Raw genomic sequence first — 7,452 nt, forward strand, 5'->3', positions numbered from 1 at the left:
GTTGGCTGGAGCCATAGTTGATGATAACTGAGAGTTGGAATGGCTGAACAGATAAATATTTGAGTAGTTTAAATAGTTAAATCATTTAATAGTGAATTATTATAGTGAGGACTTTTATTTTGAAAGAGTTGTGGGCAGAGGAAACAGTTGGCGGGAGTCATAGTTGATGACAACTGACAGTTTGAATGGCTGAACAGTTAAATAGTATAAGTATATATACATAAGTATATATACTTTTTTGATCCCGTGAGGGAAATTTGGTCTCTGCATTTAACCCAATCGGTGAATTAGTGAAACACAAACAGCACACAGTGAACACACAGTGAGGTGAAGCACACACTAATCCCGGCGCAGTGAGCTGCCTGCTTCAACGGCGGCGCTCGGGGAGCAGTGAGGGGTTAGGTGCCTTGCTCAAGGGCACTTCACTTCAGGGCCCACTGGTCGGGGCTCGACCCGGCAACCCTCCGGTTACAAGTCCAGAGTGCTTACCAGTGGGCCACGGCTGCCCCTTCTATAGTTGAGAGACAGAGAGAGTAGGCCTAGTTGAGCAGAAAGCAGTTGATGCAGGTGCAATCAGTTTAATTGGCTCTATGAAGGGGCTTAGTTGAGCAGATGGCAGTTGAAACTAAAATCAGTTTAATTGACCATTCGCAAAACCCCGCCCATTGAACGCAGATGAGCCAATAGACCTCTCCAGAATAAATCCCGCCTCCGTAACTTCCGTATCCATCCAACTTCCTGGCGTCGATTATCTATGGGAAATAACATGCCGTTTCGAAATATCATACAGGTAAAACTTCTGTAGGTAGCGAAGTAGAAAAGGCTGGTGGGCAGGTTGGCCTACACACTTCTGCCATCTAGTTTCCACTGGATTTTTTGATTGTCGGTGCCGTTTAAGTAGTATACTATAGACTATACTTCTTAAACGGCACCGAAAATAAAAAATCCAGTGGAAACTAGATGGCAGAAGTGTGTAGACCAATCTGCCCAGCAGCTTTTTTCTACTTTGTCACCTACAGAGTTTGACAAATACGATCTTTCAAAACGCCATGTTATTCCCATAGACATTTGACGACCGAAGGTTGGATGGATACTGAAGTTAGGAGGCGGGACTTATTCTGGAGAGGTCTATGGCAGTCTAGTAGCTCCGTGCAGGCAGACATGGCCCGTCAACCAAAGATTGTTAAGGAAGAGCAAGATATTTCATCAGGAGCCACTTCTGGGAACCCGGATCGCGACGAGGGGGGTCAAAATCCCCTTTATGCAGAGCAGAGGCAGCGACTGCTCCATTGAAGTCTATGGGCATAGCTCAGAATTTTACCACATATGCTAAGGTCTTGGTTCTATAGAGTTAAGAATGTGAATTTTGTTTTCATGATCCTCAAACCCTTCTGAACATTTCAGGTACATTTTTAGCATTTTTGAGCATTCCAGTCTGGAGAAAATCGACTTTATATCAGGTGTGCGCCGGTTATTTATGCCGCATAAAGGGGGATTTTGACCCCCCCCTCGTGCGATCCGGGTTCCCGGAAGTGGCTCCCGATGAAGTATCTTGCTCCGCCTTAACAATCTTTGCGTCAACTTCACCTTACGGCTCCATAGAGAAATGTATTGGGAGCCTTGATATTTGTCCGGTTTTATGGGATTTTATAGTGATATGAGTTGAAAAGGACAGTCAAATGACATATGTGGGATTAACACAACACCGATACACAGAAAAATGCCTTTCAATCTTGATTAAGTTTTCTGTAATTATGTTGAATTAGATTAAATTCTCTCGTTCCAGATCTCCACTATTTTAAAGCAAAGGGTTAACGTTACTCCTTAGCAAACCATAACGAAAACAGTGCTCCACCACATCTGTGGATTAAGCCACACAGTCAACTCTATGTAAGTAAGATAAATAAGGATGTTAATTTGATTAACGTCAGAGAAACATGGGGCTGTGCTATAGATCAGTGGACTGTGCACAGTAGTGTAACATTTATTCACCATATAATAATTAAGTTGAAGTGGCTCTGCAATTTAGGCTGTTTCCGTTTTTTTGGCAGCACCATGTTCCTTACATGTCATGGCCCAGTGTCCTTGTAACATGCATGCAAGTCTATCTAGCACAGCTAATATTAATATCAGTGAATCACACTCGCCTCCCGTTTAAGTTTGTCACCCAACAAAGCTAGATATGAGTTTTTATACATATGTCTCCATGTCATACTGCAGTCTTTCAACGGATTGTAAATGATTGTAAATGAATTTCGGTCCGTGGAAGAGCCTCTTGTGCTGTAACTTTTACAGAGTCTAAGAGCTACTGTACCATTGAATTTCTAGACAACTCCATGTTATTTCCCATAGACAATCGACGCCCGGAAGTTGGATGGATACGGATGTTACGGAGGCGGGACTTATTCTGGAGAGGTCTATTCTGAGCAAAGATTAGAGGGCTATGCTAGAATCTTTGATTCTGAGTTTGACAGGGTAGTAACAATAACTAAAAGAAGAAGAAGACTTCGGATAACAGAACTGCACTGTAATAATGCTAACAACAGAGTTTTCATGGTAACAAACAACCTAAACATTCAAAACAAAACCTTTATGATGTCATAGTGAATCTTCAAACATTTTTTGAAAGTCTCAAAACCATCATAAAAATGTAGAACATTAGGTAACTGACTGAGAAAATAATGTTCATGGCTCTTTTTTTTATATCCGGCTAACTTGTTATTACGGCATCTTCTGTTATATTCTGCTCCTTACATCTTTCTTTATCATAATGTGCTGATTCCCTAGTGCAACACCCAATCGGGTCCGTGTAGACACTAATTACATTAACAATAGCGGCAAGTTCAAACACACCTGGCTCCACCGGAAACAAACAAGCGTACTGAGAGTCTTTCGTGCACCTAGCCTATGACATGACAACAACAATGTCCGGGAAACTATCTGTCAGTGTTCAAGGATTCAGGCAGTACAATAGACCAGACATAGACATGGACTACTCTCTTCACTAACTGTTTGATTTCACACATTCCACCTCTCTCTCTCTCTCTAGTTTGCTGAAACAGATTCCAGTTGTCTACATTGTGTGTGTGAGTGTGTGTGTCTGGGGGGGCTGTGAAAAGTGTGTGGGCTGTTTACACACATACATCCACAGTTAAACAAAACAAAGAATAAAGGATCCTGATCCCATACTGTTCAAATGGAGAGAGCTGTAAGACTCTTTTTGTCCCTTTTGCCCAAGAACAGGTAGGAGGTAAGAGTCACTAAATTACAGAGCAGATCCTGGCCTGTAATTTTTTGTATAATGTTTCCATGTTTATTAAGTCTGTGTGTGAGTGTGTGTGTGTGTGTGTGTGTGTGTGTGTGTGTGTGTGTGTGTGTGCAAATTGATACTGTCAAGAATGTGGCTACTTTAAAGTACACAAAAGATGGTCATACAAAAAAATGCAAGAGAGAGAGAGAGAAAGAGAGTATAGCACATTGCTGAAGCTAATACTGTCCTTTTACTTATTTTCTTTAATTATTTTATCTTTATACCAATAGTAAAGTTGATTATTAACATGTTATACCTGTAGCTTTGACAACAACTACTTTATTCATTCATGCCAATAAAGCACCATTTGATTTGAGAGAAAGAGGGAACTATCATGACAGTCTAAGGGCTGTATTTTGCACTCTGGCGCATGGCGTAAAAAACTTGTTTTCCACCCGGCGCAAAGTTTAAGTCCTTATTTTGCACGTTTAGTTTTTTAAACGCATATTGCGCCCAGGGGTGTGGCAATTAACAACCTAGGGAGTGACCAAGTGCATTGTCTAAAAATCGCTATTGTAGACCACCTAAAACGCATTACGCCACTGACCAAGGGAAACCTGGTCAGAAGTCTATGGCGAGTTGTTTATATGTTATTTTAAGAGCGCATTGTCAACAGTCATATTGGCGGGTGCACAACACACCCTCCTTCTATCATCCACAAACGCACACCAGCCCACGTCCATGCAAAACATTACAAATTCGCACGATTATAATGGGAAACATAATTAGAATAAAGATATTACGAAATACTGTACATCTCCTGATGAGTAGTTATTCACCATCATTTTCTAATTGGTAATGACGGTTAAAAGTGATTAGGGGAGAGGCAAGAGACACGTATGGAGCACAGCTGAAGACGCACTGTCACGAGATATAAGCAACTCCTCTGCAGGATAAATGGGTTTTTTTTATTCAGTCATTTGAGCAATATTAGGGTAAGTGTTGCTTTTTCCAGCCTATGTTTGTGCCAATGGTAACCCATTTTCAGTTAATAGTGAAAGTAACAAATGCAAATAAGTAAGTATAAGTATATATACTTTTTTGATCCCGTGAGGGAAATTTGGTCTCTGCATTTTAACCCAATCGGTGAATTAGTGAAACACAAACAGCACACAGTGAACACACAGTGAGGTGAAGCACACACTAATCCCGGCGCAGTGAGCTGCCTGCTACATCGGGCGGTATTCGGGAGCAGTGAGGGGTTAGGTGCCTTGCTCAAGCCCACTGATCGGGGCTCGAACCGGCAACCCTCCGGTTACAAGTCCAGAGTGCTAACCAGTGGGCCACGGCTGCCCTAAAAATAAGTAACAGTGCAAATGCGTGAAGGCTATGCTAGGTTTTAGTAAAGCATGGTTTAGTGGAATGACTATTCCATTTGGTCTCCAAAGCAGCATCCTTCAAATGGGCTGTTGACTGTCAAAATACCGATTCATTCTTTGACGTCGAGCTTTGCACTGTTAAAGGGAATGACAGATGTCATTCTCATTGGTTTAAAATGATGTTACGCCCCAAACACACCCAGGACTGATTAAGAAACCGAACACCTTGTTGCGCCATGCGCTAGACGTTTGATAACGAAAACACTCCCAATGTGGACTGGACATCCTACTAAATTTGAATAAGCTTTTGACGAGTGACGATGCTTTAGACTGTCATTATAGGCCCTTTAGTGCATTGTTACTAGTCAAAAGCTTATTCAAATTTAGTAGGATGTCCAGTCCACATTGGGAGTGTTTTCGCTATCAAACGTCCAGCGCATGCAAATGCATTGTGAGATGTATTTTGTAATATCTTTATTCTAATTATGTTTCCCATTGTAGCGTAATTGTGTAATTTCTAATGTTTTGCATGGATGTGCGCTGGTGTGTGTTCATGGAGGATAGAAGGATGGTGCGTTGGGCACCTGCCAAATTGACAATGCGCTCTTAAAATAACATATAAACAACTCGCCATAGACTTCTGACCAGGTTTCTCTTGGTCAGTGGCATAATTAATGCGTTTTAGGTGGTGTAAAATAGTGATTTTTAGACAATGTGCTAGGCCACTCGCTAGGTTGTTAATTACCACACCCCTGGGCGCATTGTTTAAAAAATAGACGTGCAAAATAATAAAAATAAACTTTGCGTCGGGTGGAAAACGAGTTTTACGCCATGCGCCACGGTGCAAAATAGGGGCCAGAGAGAGTGAGTGGGGGGGGTTAAAGACTGTTATATCATTAGAAAGGTATTCATTACTGAAGAAGAAAATTACTGCGCACATAGGCATTTCCTTGTGGAACAACTGTTAGCTTGAAATACGGTTTTTGTAGTTCTGTTGTGTACACCCGTAAGCTAACTGCACTTAAACGTTGATTCTTCCGTATGTGTGTGAGACTATCTGTGTGAGGCATCCGGGCACACACTGATTTAAAAGCCCCTTCACGCGCCCGGGCCCCGCCGATGGAATGTGATAATGAATGATGTTCAGTGCGCGCGGCCGACGCTCCAGCTGTCACAATGCTGGTGTGTGTGTGTGTGTGTGTGTGTGTGTGTGTGTGTGTGTGAGAGAGAGAGAGAGAGAGAGAGAGCTATTCCCTCTCTTGCCTCTCTCGGCTAAAGATAGTTACTGCGCCACCCAATCTGAGAACACACGCTTAAAACACACTTGTTTTTTCTCCCTTCCTCTCTCTCTCTCCTCCCACGCATAACTTGGGCTACAAAATACACACGGAAAATTATGACAGCAAACTCGACATGAACTGTGACAGCCTGTGGGTAAAAGGCTACTTTGATGCTATATATTTGTGAGGGTATCTCTGCAATAAGCATTGTGACCTAGGCTATACATTTTGAAATGTGTGGTAAATGTGTGAAATGTGGTGAAGTTTAAAACTATTTGAATTATATGTGGCAGTATGCGTAAATTATGTGTGTGCCTGTGTCCTGTGTGTGTGTGTGTGTGTGTGTGATTAGTAGGTCAATCCCAGCATATCCTACACACCTCTGGTCTTGGGCCGGATATTTGGCTCGCGCTGGGAACACATGATGGCTCAGGCCCAGTTGAGGCACACACTGTGGCCTCGAGACAACTAAACCAACACGCAAGTACACAAGCCCGATGGCACATCCTGTATGCTGCCAAACCAGATACGACAACAGTGTCATGTCTGTCATGAAAATGTCGCTTAACGACCATGACCTTAGTTTTCGAAATTAGCGTGGGTTCAAATAAGCATGTCTGACGGGCAAATCCCCTAACATGCTAAATGTAAATTCGTAAATACGACTTAAATAAGCAAATTAAGACGTAAATGCGAGTTTATGCATTGTCACAGACTAATAAACGGGACAAGTCTCTGACAAATGTTTGCCAATAACATGCCCTGTGAAAGACAAGTATGGAGGAAGTTGCGGCAAGACCTGAATTTCCATTGGGCTGAAGACACGTCTCACTCACCTTTAAACGAAATGGAACGGGAAGAGGCTCTACCTCACGTTCTACGTCCAGTCGGCCCCGTGCCCAGTCCTTTCAATTAGTTAACTTCCATAGTTGGTGTAGAAACGGTAATCAATGAAAACGGAGGAAAATTAAAAGTTTGCCAATTTTGCCAACCCCTTTACTCGACCTGGTATTGACCCCTCTCATTCCAGAGCGTCGGACGGGACAGGCCACTCACGGCCGTGAAGGGGGGTTCTCACAAGGGAGGCGAAAAAGTTGGGTGGGGGCGCTGTGTCCTTTAGACAAATTAAAAACTCTTCTCGCGCATCAAGAGAAATTCCCCAATAATAAACCATTTGATGCGTCGACTGTGTCGACCAAAACTATTCCGGGATGTCCGTCAGAAGTATGAGTTCCAACTTTTGAAAACCATCGAAAAAGCTAGTGGCGTCTGGCTTGGTCTAGCGGCCGAGGCGAGGCAAATCTCCGCAGCGGAAAGCTTAATTCTCTCCTCTTTTTCCGTTATGGATAGACAACCCTACGACTGGTTCTCCAGTGATGATGAGAGAGGCGGCGAGGCGACCTTTGAAGGACTTGAGAAGTGATTAGGAAGTGGAAAAGAGGATAAAAGAAAAAAAAAAGAAAATGAGGAGAAAAGTTGCCGCTGCTGGCCGCGGTGTCTGCTTGCGGCCCCGTCAGATACCCTCCCTCGCCTGGCTCAACCC

At 43.0% G+C, this 7,452-nt stretch overlaps 1 protein-coding gene across 1 annotated transcript in view; it reads right to left on the reverse strand.

The window, feature by feature from the left end:
* si:ch73-375g18.1 (kinesin-like protein KIF1C) overlaps positions 1 to 7,448 on the reverse strand; it is a 56,561-nt gene extending 49,113 nt beyond the window's left edge. The window contains 1 exon segment of the mRNA XM_048236366.1: positions 6,746 to 7,448. The gene's annotated coding sequence lies outside the window, so the exon portion shown is untranslated.
* Positions 7,449 to 7,452: the final 4 nt, after the last annotated feature.

This window comes from Alosa alosa, chromosome 24 (assembly GCF_017589495.1).
Source record: "Alosa alosa isolate M-15738 ecotype Scorff River chromosome 24, AALO_Geno_1.1, whole genome shotgun sequence".
NCBI lineage: Eukaryota > Metazoa > Chordata > Actinopteri > Clupeiformes > Clupeidae > Alosa > Alosa alosa.